At 46.3% G+C, this 16,204-nt stretch overlaps 1 protein-coding gene across 11 annotated transcripts in view; it reads left to right on the top strand.

The window, feature by feature from the left end:
- The window catches only part of sema4d (sema domain, immunoglobulin domain (Ig), transmembrane domain (TM) and short cytoplasmic domain, (semaphorin) 4D), a 43,978-nt gene that overhangs the window by 11,269 nt on the left and 16,505 nt on the right, over positions 1 to 16,204 (top strand). The window contains exon 3 of one of the 11 annotated variants that reach the window (XM_056432771.1): positions 3,715 to 3,773. The exons of 8 other annotated variants lie outside the window; for them this stretch is intronic. The gene's annotated coding sequence lies outside the window, so the exon portion shown is untranslated. Of the gene's footprint in view, positions 1 to 3,714; positions 3,774 to 8,580; positions 8,651 to 13,025; positions 13,646 to 16,204 lie in introns of those variants that run through there. 2 more of the 11 variants (XM_056432773.1, XM_056432772.1) reach the window with 2 other exon arrangements.

Raw genomic sequence — 16,204 nt, 5'->3', positions numbered from 1 at the left:
AGAGGGGAGAGGGCACAGAGAGGTGGACAGAGAGGAGAGGGGACGGAGAGAGAGGAGAGGGAGGGGGACGGGAGAGGGGGACAGAGAGGGGGACGGAGAGGGAGAGGGGGACGGAGAGAGAAGGGACGGGGAGAGGGGGACAGAGAGAGAGGGGGAAGGGGGGACAGAGAGGGAGAGGGGAGAGAGAGAGAGGGAGGGACAGAGAGGGGGGAGAGAGAGAGGGGGAGGGACAGAGAGAGAGAGGGACAGAGAGAGAGAGGGACAGAGAGAGAGGGGGACAGAGAGAGAGAGGGGGAGGGACAGCGAGGGGGGGGAGAGAGGGGGAGAGGGGACAGAGAGAGAGGGGGAGAGAGTTGGGGGTCTTTTATCTGACCACACTGATGGAGACTTGAGGCCGTTCCTCTGTCTGCTTGGTGTCTCCTGTGTGTCTCTGTGTCTCCTGTGTGTCTCTGTGTGTCTCCTCTGTGTCTCCTGTGTGTCTCTGTGTGTCTCCTCTGTGTCTCCTGTGTGTCTCTGTGTCTCCTGTGTGTCTCCTGTGTGTCTCCTGTGTGTCTCTGTGTCTCCTGTGTGTCTCTGTGTGTCTCTGTGTCTCCTGTGTGTCTCCTGTGTGTCTCCTGTGTGTCTCCTGTGTGTCTCTGTGTCTCCTGTGTGTCTCTGTGTGTCTCCTGTGTGTCTCCTCTGTGTCTCCTGTGTGTCTCCTGTGTGTCTCCTGTGTGTCTCCTGTGTGTCTCCTGTGTGTTCATGTCGGTCTCAGGGGAACGAGAATCCCAAAACATCACGACAAAGCTTTGTCCATGTCCCGTCCACCAAGCTGCAGCATGTCCTCTCGTCATGAACTGTCTCTGGTGTTGGGAGTAAACAGAAGGATCTGTTGTCCAACCTGCTGTTGACTGAGCGCTGGTAGATTATTACACGTCTCGTCCCTTCCAGCGAGCGGTTTCCTATCGGACCGTCTCTGCGCCTCGCCGCTCGCCACGCAGCAGTTGCTCCGCGTTGATTTTCCGAGGTTTGCCCACCACTTCTGGTCCAGACTGAAATGTCTCTAACGATGACATGGATGCCACAGAATGGGACAGAAGTTCATGGTCCCTAGAGGACGAATCGACTTACTTGGATGATCCCCTGACTTTTCCTCTTGCGTCACTACGTGGTCGACCTTTGTGGTTTGGGGTGAAATTTCTCGACGGCAATTGGATCGATTGGCATGAAATTTGGTTCCGATAACCACGATCATTAGGATTTATCCTTCATGCTTTAACTCTTCATATAGCGCCAGCAATTGAGCTTAAAGCCCCCAGTTGTGTGGCAGTGCTGGGATCTTTTTATCAGCTCATGGGGGGGGGGGGGGGTCAGGTCTCAAGAGCCCATCCTGTCAGTATGTTTACTATAGGTTGGGTTTCTAAAGTAGGGCCTATTTATAAATGAGTTCTGGCTTGAAGAGTCTTCAAAAGGCCAGCGTTGCCTCATTCAAGTCCACTCATCAATTTAAAAAAAGGAAATCCAGACTGGTGACACCTCCACTTCCTCTCTGCGCCCTCTCCAGACCGCCGTGTCCCAGAGGGCGCGGTTTGGGGGGTTCACACGCGGGCTCCACGCCCACTCGGGACGTCTTGAATTGAGACGTGTGACGGCGTGGTGTCACTGGTGTCACTGGTGTCACTGGGATGTGTGGCTGCATAGTGCGAGCCTGTATCGGCCGTCACGGGCTTTTGTGGGAGCCGAGGGAAGCGAAGTCAAAGTGCTTCCTCGGATGTCGAGGGGGAAGCGCCCTTTGGCCTCCAGCTCATCAATCTTACGCCACCGCCGTCTCCCCCAGAGGTCCGCCGATGGAGCGACGCACTCGGCCGTGTTTTGGTGCTAGCTTGCCAATGTGCCGTTTCTTTTCCTTTTTTAAGTGAGGAGGTGATGGGCTGATAAGGGAAGTCTGGAGGAAGGTGGACAACCCGAGGGTCATGCATTGTGTTGAGTGGCTGCACTGCGACCATCCAACACGGGGCTCGCCTTTGATCTCCAGGAATAACCTTCGGCTTTGGGAAACCGATTACCAAACTGATCTAATGTAATATGGTATTGTTTACAGGCAGAACACATCTATATTTGATGACAGAAATGCAATAAGCAGTTGTAATAGGATATTCCCCACCGCATCGAACTCGTCACAAGATGCTGTGGTCAGTTATTTCTTGTCCAAATGTTCTTGTTTAAAAGTGAACTGCATGCTTTGCAGTCTGGTGTGCATCATCTCTGCTTTACATGATCTGATTATTCTTGTATACAGTAGAGCAGGGGGGGGGGGGTCTGAATTACAGTAGCTTACCCCACCAGGCAAATGGTTTTGAATCTGCATATTTTGGTTTATTTGGGTGACCTGAATTCAGTTGTCTGGAAGATGTGTCTCCATGTTCTGGGACAGCCTTCAGTCTGTCACTTTTGGGTTATTCTTTCACTGACTTTTGTTCATCTTTATTTATTTTAAGATACATTAATATATTTGTTTCGGATGTAGAGATACTTTTTCACTGATTCCCTGTTAAATTACCAGAAAGTCGAGGCAAAGTAGACGTGCACGTCCAGGTTTTCCACCCTCACAGAGTTGGATTGTCGTCTGTGGGAATACAGCTTGCCTCCTTGTGCAGGGAGAATGTATTCAGCCTTGTTGTAAAGGTTTTCACTTTGCTCAGGGAAGCAGTCTGAGGGAACCGACTGGAAAGGGTTGTGAATGGAGGTCCGACCATCTGTCACCACGGCAATACGAGGATTTCTGCTTTTCCTCCCGTTTCACTCATAAAATCTTGTTTTCATTCACTGAAAAAAAGAAAGAAACAAGAGTTTTCCAGCAGACTGTTCTGTTTCTGCAGATTATTCCCCAAAGTCTTTTGTTCTCTCCTCGATTCATTAGCGATGCTCGACTCCGGGGCTGCAGCTGTACAACTTTCTAAAGGCCCCGAAAACCGGTTTTCTCTCTCGATAAGCTTCTTCGCAGATTAGCTGGATTCCTTCAGTGTTATACTTTTAATCGATGAAGCCTAATGTTTTTATTTGTGCTGGTCGCGTGGCTCTCGTGATCATAGTGCCAGGCGGTCAGTTCATAATGCAACGATTCTCTGCATTACACTATACAAGAGATGATCTTATGAGTTGTGCAACTTTCTCTCGGAATAAAAGTTTTGCAGATTTAAGGCTGTGGCTGACCTCAAGAGATTAGCCCACATTCAACAGTGTTGGGGGGGGGGGGGGGTGCTCCTCTTTCAGTTTCTTTACATCTGGTTGATCCACCGACATGACGACCCAGAGCTTTACATCTGTGCATAGACATCTCAGACGGACTGAAACGCGCTGTGAGGCCTCAGCGGACCACAAAGAGGACGAGGAAATGAAAAACATCAGGCGCGAGCCTCGGGTCCCCGCTGGAGCGCAGGATCGTGTTTGTCATTTGGCGGCGCGCCATTCATTTGTCCTTGGTATATAAATGTAGCACAGTATCCTGACGGTGGATATTTAAGTGTTTTGTCCTTCGCTGTGTGTGTGTGTGTGTGTTCAATTTCATTGTGCAACATGTGTTTTCATTAATTCATCATCTGTCTAACCATGGTCTTATCGAGTCAACTAACCACGCACTGCTTTCTCCATCCTGTAGACACACACACACACACACACACACTACACTACACGACTGTCTTGTCTGATCTTTCTGTCTTCTCCCCCCCTCCCTAGCTTGAGGATTTTATAATTCTCTCCAGAGGAAGAGCGTCGCATCTTTTAAGGAGCCACAGGTCAGAAACTCTACTCCTCTTCCTCTTCCTCCCCCTCTGTGCAGAGCGGCACTGAGCTGCTCCCGGGCCGCATGCTTCAACACGAATGCTTCATGCTTCTCCAGCCGCCCTCCCCTGTCACGACCTCAGGGCTTTGCTCCTTTCCCCTGCACGACCACACCTGGGCAATCCACCTTTGATTTGATTCTGCTTGGCTTTGGTGTGTTTGTGTGTGAGAATCTGTTTTTTTACCCATCATTTTGTCCTTTGCCCTCATGTGATTTCTTTTTTCTTTTTGAGTTGTGATTCTTGTGTTTCATCAGTTTGAAGCCGGTGTTCTTCATGTCTGTGATGTTCATGGTGACGTGCGTGGTGCACATACACGCAGCTGCCAACCAGCTTTGCTCTCTAATTGACTGTTTGCTGAAACCCTCCCCCAAACAGTGATTGTCCAATCATAGCGTAGCAACCGTAACTAGACACGACTGGCCTGTCGAGCTTTCTCCAAACGCTGAAGCCGTGTGAGGGGGGCCTGTTGGGCAATTTAAAAACAATCAAGGAGGGAAAGTAATGGATGAGTGGTTCATCTATTGTCATTATTTCCACGTACTACCTACAGTGATTACCAAACGCTATTTTTAATACCAAGGAGGATATCTTAAGCTTACTATTAAGTTATTATGTGAGGTAGTTGATTCTGTTGCAAAATGCCCCGTTCAAGACTCATGAAGCCGAGATTCCACTATAGATAGATCGAGGGATGGACAGAGCGAAATATATAGTTAAGTTAACGTTGCTAAGCTATGTTTACATTACTCAACTATATTCATATATGTCATGTCAACTTGGCTTGGCAACGTTAAATTAACTCGCCAACACTTGTCTTCAAGGGAAATATATAACGATATATATATATAGTTATATACTTATATATATATCTATATATTTTATATAACTATATATATATATATATGTTTGAGTAATGTCAACTTAGCTTAGCAACGTTAACTTGACTCACCAACCCTTGTCTTCGAGGGATCAATACTTTCATTTATTTTCTTGTATTGGATGATTTATTTACATTTTTTCAAGATATTTAGCTTATTCAGCTACTTGAATTTTAAGTGACCCAATTTTCTTGAATATATATATACATATAATTATATATATATTTTTATATAACTATATATATATATATAGTTTGAGTAATGTCAACATAGCTTAGCTTAGCAACATTAACTTGACTCACCAACCCTCGTCTTCAAGGGATCAATACTTTCATTTATTTTCTTGTATTGGATGATTTATTTACATTTTTTCAAGATATTTAGCTTATTCAGCTACTTGAATTTTAAGTGACCCAATTTTCTTGAATATATATATATTTTTATATAACTATATATATATATAGTTTGAGTAATGTCAACATAGCTTAGCTTAGCAACATTAACTTGACTCACCAACCCTCGTCTTCAAGGGATCAATACTTTCATTTATTTTCTTGTATTGGATGATTTATTTAAATTTGTTCAAGATATTTAGCTTATTCAGCTGCTTGAATTTTAAGTGACCCAATTTTCTTGAATGCCTGTAATTAGTTTAATTTCGCCGAGGGCGGAAGTGTGCCCTAAATCCACCCGCAGAGCACGAGAAAAACAGAGTTGAGTGTTTAAAATGTTCACGCCAGGCTTTGTGTTGTCCGTTCTCCGCGCTGCGAAGCAAACGGTGACATTAGTGTTTTATCTCCCGGCATGCCGAGTTCAGGAGGACACACTGTTGGTGTTGTGGCAGCCTGTGGGTGAGGGGATGAGTTCTCACACAGCACTCAGAAGGAGGTTTTTGTCTCTGCCGGGCCAGAATTACCACCGTGAAATCGGTGCCTGCTGAGAGAAAATCAGAAGAGAAAAGAGTCCCCCTTTTTAAAGGCAGAAAGAAGAGGAGGAAACGATAGCAGCTTTTTTTACTGATATTTACAGCCCTTTTAAATGCCTTGTTATTGGCGGGAAAGCCTCGTAACTGTCATTTAGAAGATCTTCATTTATCTCTTTGTGTTCCATTACCAGTGCATCAAAAGATCTGTAAAATGTCTGTAGAGTAACTCAAGGCCGTCATGATCAGATGCTGAGGGGCCACATCCGTCGAGTTAAAGCCCGGACATTGAGATGTATTCCACTCTGGGAGCAGAAGTCCCCTGCTCTTAGTTATTATTGTGGTTTTTGAACAACTTCCACCATTGTGACCACCATTCACCAACTTGTGACCGCAAGACCTTCAGCTGGGGGCCACAAGACCTTCATCTGGGGAGAACACAAGACCTTCAGCTGGGAGCCACAAGACCTTCAGCTGGGGAGAACACAAGACCTTCAGCTGGGGGCCACAAGACCTTCAGCTGGGGAGAACACAAGACCTTCAGCTGGGGACCACAAGGCCTTCAGCTGGGGAGAACACAAGACCTTCAGCTGGGGGTCACAAGACCTTCAGCTGGGGAGAACACAAGGCCTTCAGCTGTGGGCCACAAGACCTTCAGCTGGGGGCCACAAGACCTTCAGCTGGGGAGAACACAAGACCTTCAGCTGGGGGCCACAAGACCTTCAGCTGGGGAGAACACAAGACCTTCAGCTGGGGAGAACACAAGACCTTCAGCTGGGGGCCACAAGACCTTCAGCTGGGGAGAACACAAGGCCTTCAGCTGTGGGCCACAAGACCTTCAGCTGGGGAGAACACAAGACCTTCAGCTGGGGGCCACAAGACCTTCAGCTGGGGAGAACACAAGGCCTTCAGCTGTGGGCCACAAGACCTTCAGCTGGGGGCCACAAGACCTTCAGCTGGGGGTCACAAGACCTTCAGCTGGGGAGAACACAAGACCTTCAGCTGGGGAGAACACAAGGCCTTCAGCTGTGGGCCACAAGACCTTCAGCCGGGGAGAACACAAGACCTTCAGCTGGGGGCCACAAGACCTTCAGCTGGGGACCACAAGACCTTCAGCCGGGGAGAACACAAGGCCTTCAGCTGTGGGCCACAAGACCTTCAGCCGGGGAGAACACAAGACCTTCAGCTGGGGGCCACAAGACCTTCAGCTGGGGACCACAAGACCTTCAGCCGGGGAGAACACAAGCCCTTCAGCTGTGGGCCACAAGACCTTCAGCCGGGGAGAACACAAGACCTTCAGCTGGGGACCACAAGACCTTCAGCCGGGGAGAACACAAGCCCTTCAGCTGTGGGCCACAAGACCTTCAGCCGGGGAGAACACAAGACCTTCAGCTGGGGGCCACAAGACCTTCAGCTGGGCTTTTCTGAAAATAGTCCCACATCACACAAGGCTTTGCTGGCATCACAGCCGCCTCAAGGAAACTAATCAAGTGAAAGTTGTCTGACTTTACTCAGAGCTGAGGGTCCATGTGGCCCCCAAGCGACGCACTCCACCAGTGTTTACCCATGTTGGGTGAAAAAGAAGCTTTTCCTACAATATTTGCGTCAGCTTAGTTTTGGAAGAAACTTATTTTTTGTTCTTCCTATTTACAGCATTAATAGTAATATTGGCATTTAGCCTTAGTTGGCTTTAGGAAGGTGCTTGAATTGAAGAAGAACAACTGCCATGACATAAAAGGCAGATGTAGAAGTAGCTTCTTTTCTTGAGGTTCATTTATTTTTGTCCATGTAAAACCTCCTCCACTGTTTTCTCCTTTTTAATTAAAAGAGAAAGTGAACGGTGATTATGTTTCCATGCTGGACTACAGAGGAACATTCGGTCCTCTGATGGGGAACACCACACAGCAACCCTTGTTCCCCGAGTTCGCTTCCTTCACTTGCCTGTATGTTTATAGGGACGTTTTTCAGATCTTCCGAAGCCATGTGACTCAGGAAAAGGGCGTGTTGTTTTTAAGAAGCTTGCCATCGCAGACTAAATATACCCTTTACTGGACCTGACCCCTCATTTGCCTTTGCTGTGGCCACTTTAGGTCGACATGCTAGCGCAGCAGGGGCCCGGCAACTAGTAATTACATTGGAGGGTTTCCATTTATCATCCTGTGTATAGTGTTGCCTTCACACAAGCTCTTTTCCCCAGTTTAGACATGTGGGTTGTCATTCATGGTTTACCTACATTTCAACTTCATTGCATTGCTACCAGAAGTAGTTTCTGCATCCATCCTGCATCAGAAATGAGCATCATGTGCTCCTTAGTCATCATTCCACCTTAAATGGAGTTGTCAATTATTACCTTCGCATTGAAAATGCGGAATGTTATGTTTTGATCGCCGTGTATTTATTTATTTATTTGTATGCGTGTTACTCGCATAACTCAAAAAGTATTAAACCGAATCGCATGAAATTTGGTGGGATGATTGGTTATTATCCGGGGACCATTTGATTAGATTTTGGGATTGATCGGGTCAAAGGTCAATGTCAAGGTCACGAAAAGGTCAAAATCTTCTTTTTACCATAGCACGGTCAATTTATATCCAATTGGCATGCAACTAATGCCAAAATGTTCATAATTCAATGCCCAATCTTGTGATATGCGAAGGTATGCGCTCTACCGAGTGCCCATTCTAGTTGAATAATGCTGTAATCCTGGATATAGCTTTTTAAAACGTTGCCTCCAATCTGTCGCCCAGCGAGCTCGCCGTGGATAACGTACGATGACCGCCGCGTCAGCTGTTGCAGTTCTCAGATGATGTTCTGTGTGAGCGGCAGTCAGCTGTGCAGCGCCGGTCATCCAGCTGTCCGCTGGCTTTCAGGCGGCTCCACGTTAACAAGAAGTGGCTTTGCACTTCACGAGCGAAGCTTGACGTCCATCGCCAGTCAAATCCAGATGGTCTGGACGCGGACCACAGCTGCAGGTTGGACAGTCGGGGCTTGATTTATCCAGACAAGAGGATTTAAGAACATAATTAAACGTAAGGTGGCAACGACACACGCGCACATGGTAGTTGCGTAAAGCCTTTTGTGGCTCAAAGGGAAGCGGCATTGAGATGTTGCACAACAACTGGTTATCAGATGGCCGTGTAATCGTCAGCTGGACTTTAATACCAGGAGCTCGGCTTGTACTGGGAGGCGACAACGCCACGACTTTCAATACGGTAGACGTCAAGAACATGTCATCAGTCTGTGGGGAAACCCACCACTGATGCAGCTGGCAGAGATATAAGATGGGCTTCTGGTCTTCAGGGGGATTTGATGCCTGCGGTGGGCAACACCGTGGACACTTGTGAGATTTCTCCATTCTCTGACACATCTACAGCCAAACCACGCGAACATGCAAACTCACATTGGAGCGCACATCTGTCCCCATCAGCGTGTCGTCCTCTGCGGTCTCAGTGTTTTATTTCAAGTGAAGGCTCTCTCGCTCAGTCACTTTCTCACACGGCTCCAATTTACCCACAAAACCCCTGGAGAATGTAAGAGCAGGTCGTAGTGCTGTCGGAGAGAGAAGCACAAGCAGAACATGCACATGTAGATTTATTTCAAAGGAAAGATGATTTATAGGATTACTGACGGGTCATACTCATCATTTACTTTGATGTGGTGGATGCAAATATGCGTTTAATTTAAATGTATGTTGGGGAGGCTAGAGTATACAAATAATCATTTGGTTAATAGACTGTCAGCAAATGGGAATTTAATCACCGTTCACTAAGCTCACGGTGACATTTAATATGCCAGTGCAAAGATATTCATCAATTATCGTAGAAGGCGAAGAAAACCTTTGAGAAGCTGTAACTAGTGACATTTAGCTTTTAAAGATTGCAAAATAGGTGTGATTTATTTCTAGCATTTGATTAATTGACTTGCATAATGTGACTACAAAGTCAGTCAAAGGCTTAATATAAATCTTAAGTGTGAATTATAAAAAACAACCTCTTGTGTCACTTCAATAAACAATGAATACATTTAAAAAAAATGCGACCTGCACTTTCATCCAGCTCGTGATTTGTAAAATATCCACTGACGGCTAATTGATCATTATATGATTGATTACCAATTCTGATGTCAAACTGTGTCCTGGGTTCATTTGAAACCCTTCAGCAAAGCCACATCATGAGCAACCAGTGCTGCGTTCCCACCGTTCCCACAGCTGGGTGGGATGCCACGACAACAATGTGGCGCACGCACTCTGGTTATTAGGCGTGCTTCGCTAACACTAACGCAGGCCAATCCTATAACAGGGTTCGTACGGTCATGGAGAACCTGGAAAAGTCATGGCATTTTTAAATGGTCATTTCCAGGCCTGGAAAAGTCATGGAAAAAACTTAAATCATCAAAGTTTTGGAAAAGTCATGGAAATGTGTTATAATCACATGTTCATTTACACCGAGTTTGAAATAATTAATGTTTATTTAAAGAAAGACGCTCAAAATATAAGCCGGCGTACGCTCTCGATACGCAACATGTTCTACGTTGTTCATGTTTATACCCAGATTTCAGTTTGGTCATGGACATTTGGTTTAAAGTCCTGGCGCTGTTGACTTGTGTTACACATGGAGGTATTTCTGGTCTAGCAAGAGAACAATTCCTCCTTCTTGGTGCTGAATTGACAAGATTTATTCTTTTCATGTCCTATTTAACTCCCTAAAGAGACCTTTCTATCCTCAAATGAACTACTTTAACCCTCCTGTTACCTTTTGGGTCAATTTGACCCCATTCAATGTTTAACGTCGGTGTTCTTTGGTGTCAATTTGACCCCAGGCTGTTTTTCACTGTCAAACATAAGAAATATCAACTTTTTAATATATTTAAAGGGCTATTTAGGTAGTCAACAAACAAACATAAAGTACCTCACACTTAAACTTGGGAAGCAATATTAATTCTAATAATTTTCTGGAGGTTTTAATTGCTGGGGTCAAATTGACCCCGAGGGTAAAATATGTCAGTAAATATAAAGGTAACAGGAGGTTAAACATTGAATGGGGTCAAATTGACCCTAAGGCGACAGGAGGGTTAAACACATTTCCCTCATGCGTAGTTTGTGCGAGTGGCTCGGCTCATCGGTGTCGTGGCAGCAGAGGGAGAAAACCAAATGAGTCTCAGCCTTTTGGCTCGCTGCAGCAAAGGGAAGAAGAGCATCTCTGTGCAGCGACGCTGACGACGAGTGCATGGAAACAAAGAGCCGGCGAGGGGAGAGGAGCGAGGGGTTGGAGAGGTTGGCGAGCGCTGAATGTGCAACTCGGACTGACCCTCACAGACCCCCCCGCTCACCGGACGGGAGCGTCGCTCCGCTTTGTGGGGAAGCCGCTGCGTGGGACACGTCATCCTAAAATTTCATCAATCGGGGCGTCTGATTCTCTTTGACTTGGAGAAGGATGGTTGAGTTGAGAGAGCTTCAGTCCACGTCGGTTTACTTTTGCGTTGGTCTCCGGCCCTCCGTTCATTTGAAGGGAACCGGCTGTCAACGCGAGGGGTTAACTGGAGTTAAAGGCAGGGGATTTGATTCATTGTTCAGTGTCAGATTTCTCCCATTGTTGTCACCACTTGACACGAACTGCATGCATCTCATTCGATAAAGGCCGTATCCAGTTTCGCTTCTATTCCGTGCGACTGAAAATGTGTCTGTTCCGCTCCGTCGCTGTTTGCTAGATGTGCGTGACTGAAAAGTGGAATATAGTTTAATTTGTTGGAAAGCGCACATCCAAGAGTCGAGATATTTTCTTACGTACAATGACAAACTTTGCTCGGTCCTCCGTCCACACAGTATCGCAATACATTTCATATTTGCGGCTATAATTTCCATTAAGAATACAAAAAAGAGGTAAATGCGAATAGTATAAGGACATGTATTTTTTGAAATATACCCATGCGCTACAGCGTAGTCCGTGGTTTAGCGATGGCTCGGCCACAACTTGACTATCTTCACGAAATATAATATCTTTGTCCTCGTCGTTATTTAATCCGTTGGTTCTCTATTGATGACATCGGGTGGGAATGTCAAAGGAAACGCCCAGAGAACCAACTGTGACTGCATCGACTCTTACAAACTGATAGTTGGTGAACATTTCCAGAAAGTCCGGTTGCTTGTTTTCCTCCAGCGCGTCTCACAGTAGCGGACGGCGAGCGATGGGTTATACAACACGGCAGACCCGGAAACTCTCAGCTTTTCTTCCTCTGCGATATTTCCATATTTATATAGTTTAGTTTATTTGTATAGCCCAATTTCACAAATTACAAATTTGTCTCGAGTGCTTTACAATCTGTACACATAGACATCCCTGACCTTTGACCTCACATCGGATCAGGAACAACTCCCAAATAACCCTTCAGGGGGAAAAAGGGAAGAAACCTTCAGGAGAGAACAGAGGAGGATCCCTCTCCAGGATGGACAGGACAATAGATGTCATGTGACTATATGAACAATAGATGTCATGTGACCAGAAGGACAGATTAGAGTTAAATACATTCAATGAATATGACAGTGTATGAATAGTTGGTAGTCGGCATATTCCACGATGGAGACCTCCACGATCCATCAGGCAGATGGAGGTGGAGAGGAGGAGTGGGCGGAGTCTCAACAGTGGGCGGAGTCTCAATTCGTCTTTACCGTTGTTCTCGCTGCCTCGGTTTGACTTTGATCTGCACCCCTTTGTTAAAGATGCGTCTTGGACACCTGGTGACCTTTTGAAACAGATTATTTGCTGGGGAGATTCCACTGTGTCTCTAATCTGTTGGTCCTGTTCAAGGACACGGCGGTGCCTTCAGGGAAAAGTGCACAAAGACTTTTATTTATAAAAACATTGGTGAAGCGTGTCGTCGTGGTGGCCTGCCTTCGTGATTCATCAGTCAGTTTGGTGCCGGAGGGGAACACGTTAATCAAAAGGTGTATAGCTGTGAAATCTGTTTATACAGTGATTTATAATCACGATTGGCTCCAATCAGAATTAATTGGTTGTCACACTCCTAATGATTGGTTTCTGGTGCATAAATGCATAAAATCAGTTATCTTAGATTTAGTTTTCTCTCACTTTCATACCCACAAACACGTTGAACAGGTAGGCAACCCCCCCCCCCCCCCCTCCCGTCCTCAGTCGGCAGCCTGCCAGTGTGCCCAGTTAACGCCACAGTGCTGGGAACCCCGAGGCCCCGAGCAGGTGTCGACCTCCCCGCTCAGCCAAAGGAGCTGAGCGAGGGCCACAAAGGGCTCAAAGAGACCTGCCAGCATGGGGGCAGTCTTGAATATCCCCGGCCAGCGTGGCCACTCCTCTAAATCTCTCGCTGCCGCGTTGCTCTTTCTGCCGCTGTGACTCTCACAGTGGAAAGGCTGACGGAGGGCGGCGGGACCTCCGGAGTGCACACGCGGAGGGACGAGTCTCGTTCGGTCTTTTATTTACGCAGCGTGCCGTTGGAGCAGATTAGCCCCAAACTAGAGGCTGAGAGGAGAACTGATGCATGTCGTCCGTCTGGGATTGAATCCTGGATTCGGTGTCGTCTCATCCGTCCACGCTGTGCCGACGACGTGGCGCCCGTTCCTTCTCCCCGTCTCTGTGTAACGGTTTCTGCTGCCGCCGTCTATGGATCGATCTCTACGGGACGCGTCCAGATCTCGTGGGCTCGCGAGACCTTTGCAAACGCCCGGCATTTAGATTGGCACGACTGTAAAAGAAGAGGATGAGAAGGCGAAGCGACGCCTTTCTCTGTACCTCGGCCTCCCGCCTCTCTCTCCCCCTCTCTGTTCATTGTTGCCGAGTCTGCAGTGGTGATGTGATGGGGGGAGTGGAGTGGAGGCTACCCTCATCTTCAGCAAACAATAGGTCCTTGTGTGTTTGACCCCCTCTTCAGCAGAGTGGAGTCCGTGGCTCGGGCTGAAGCCGGGATGGAATTCCACCTTTGCCAGATTCAGCCGGTGGAAACCTTCACACAAAACGGGATAACAATCCCAGTGTTGTGAGGGTCGCAGAGCCGGGGTAATTTATTCTTATTTACAACCGCATCAATAATCAATTACCTTTACCGGAGCCGTGGTGACCCTCATTGATTGCCTGAACGTGCCGTGCCACACGACACATCCCCCCCTCGGCTGTGTAATTGATTACGAACCTATATTTGGGTGTGAGGAGCCACATTAGTGCCAGTAGGTCAGTTCAAATGTGAATGACTGATTTATTTGTCCTATTCTCGACTCATTACCTTCGCATTGAAAATGTGGAAGGTTATGTTTTGATCGCCATTTATTTATTTGTATGCGTGTTCCTCGCATAACTCAAAAAGTATTAAACCGAATCGCATGAAATTTGGTGGGATGATTGGTTATTATCCGTGGACCATTTGATTAGATTTTGGGATTGATCGGGTCAAAGATCAAGGTCAAGGTCATGAAAAGGTCAACATCTTCTTTTTACCATAGCGCGTCAATTTCTATCCAATTGGCATGCAACTAATGCCAACATGTTCATAATCCAATGCCCAATCTTGTGATATGCGAAGGTATGCGCTCTACCGAGTGCCCGTTCTAGTTTGTTCTGTGATTATGGTTGGTGCATTTAAATGGGGACAAATGACAAAATACAGCAGGAAAAACCGTTTTTTTAAAAAGTCTTAAATTTCACTGGTTTATTCCTGTAGACACTCTGAGGATTGCATCTTGTACGTCATTTTTATTCACTACGCCTTCTTTCAGTCGAGTTTCGCGTCAACGCCGTCCTTTCAGCTGCTCGAACGCCGATTCAATCCATATTCCTGCTGAGCATTGCCACTTTCATTTCACTGCACACCCTGTGTGTGTATGTGACAAATAAAACATCTTGAATCTTGAATCTTGAAATCTTGAATCTATTACTGAGACGTGGCGAGAGAAAAGGTTCGTGAACTCGGTCGTCGTCTTACGAGTCATCCGATAACCTTTCACCCCGTCTCCGCGTGACCGGCCCACGCATTTCTCGGAGGTGCGCTTCAGCAAAACCAGAATAACCGGCTTTGCGCCGGATCGCTTCACTTCCTCGGAGGCATCAATTCACCAACCGGAGCCAGCTGCCTTCTGCCGATGACGACAACAATGGCCCGCAGCGTCCTCCTTCATCGGAAATGCCGACTTCCTCTTGCGCTCAACGAGAGAAAAGTCGGGTTACAAAGCTGCAGACGCGCCCGAACCTCGCAGCATCGGATCAAGAGACGGGAAGCTCGAGTCTTCTGATTGAATTATATCAGTTAATCACTTTCCGAGTTAATATCATTTCAGTGTTGATCGTATCGATGAGAGTATTCACCCTTCCGTACATGTCGGAATCAATTTGGTTGACGGTCGTGAAAATTGACCTCAAGATTATTCTGCATGTGCCTTGTTTGGCAAACTGCATGTTTTACAGGATTGAGAACAGATTTAGAGATTTATTTTAATATTTACTTAAGCTTTAAAGCATGAGCCCCCCCCCCCCCCCCCCCCCCCCAGCTTTTCTGTTGACCTGAAACGGGTCACACAGCTTGGTCAACCAGAGGCCATCACCGTTTTAGACGCAAATAAGTGGCTGAAGGCACAAAAATGGTGTTGGTTACAATGACCGAAACTAAAATGCATCGCATTTCAAGATGTATTTTATCTTAAATACAATGTCATGATAGATTTTTTGGCCAGAGTACCGTTAACTATTAAATTGATCATTTATTTTATGAGAATACTCTGGAGTGACTTGCAATTTACAGCTGCGTACCAAACAATTTAGAACAAAATAATGTAATGTGACAACTTCAGGTTTCACTGAAAGCATCGCCCTCCTGGATGAATAATGGAGCTGCACAAACGGCACAGAGCAGCCTAATGGAGTCCTTATCGGGCGCGTCGCATCCGGAGAGACGTTGAGAGACAACGGCGTCACAAAGCTGCACAAATGGATAAACAGAAAACGACACCTGCATCCTGACGAGAGCTGACGGATGCCAGGACTGTTGTCATCATCCTCATTGTCGTCCTCATCGCCCGAGGCACACGGACACACCTACTCCTGTGTTTAAACATTAGTGAGGGGCAGAATAAAAGGATTTTGTCTTGAGCCTTCTTATGCCAACATCCACTGAAGTGTCATGCGGTGGTCATAACACGCATCGCTGTCCCAAACACCGTCCTGCTTTGTTGTTTTTGTATTTCTGGAAGTTTTCTCAGATCCAAACGCAACCAAAAAGCTTTAAGCCGTCCACTGGAATGAAGTATCAAACTTACAACAGCAGAGTTGTTTTTGAACTTCCTGTTTTGTGGTGTAAAGGAGAGAACTGACATGCGTCGCATTAGTTTGATTAATAGGTGACTTTTACAACCGCTGCTTGAAACCCCATCAGAGTGAATGGATCAATAACAAGTAATAAAAAGGCCCATTGGGTTCATTTATAAGTGTCATAAAGGGCTGCTATCTATTATTGTCATAATTAATTTACTTGTCAATTGGTATTTAAAATATTTGTGTTTTTCTTTTTTTGCACTACAATATTATGATTGTCTTTTTTTATAGATATTTCACAGACATATATATTTATAT

Source organism: Pseudoliparis swirei, chromosome 15, assembly GCF_029220125.1.
Source record: "Pseudoliparis swirei isolate HS2019 ecotype Mariana Trench chromosome 15, NWPU_hadal_v1, whole genome shotgun sequence".
Classification (NCBI taxonomy): domain Eukaryota; kingdom Metazoa; phylum Chordata; class Actinopteri; order Perciformes; family Liparidae; genus Pseudoliparis; species Pseudoliparis swirei.
Note: the sequence above shows the minus strand (reverse complement) of the source record. Positions and strands in the feature narration are given on the sequence as shown.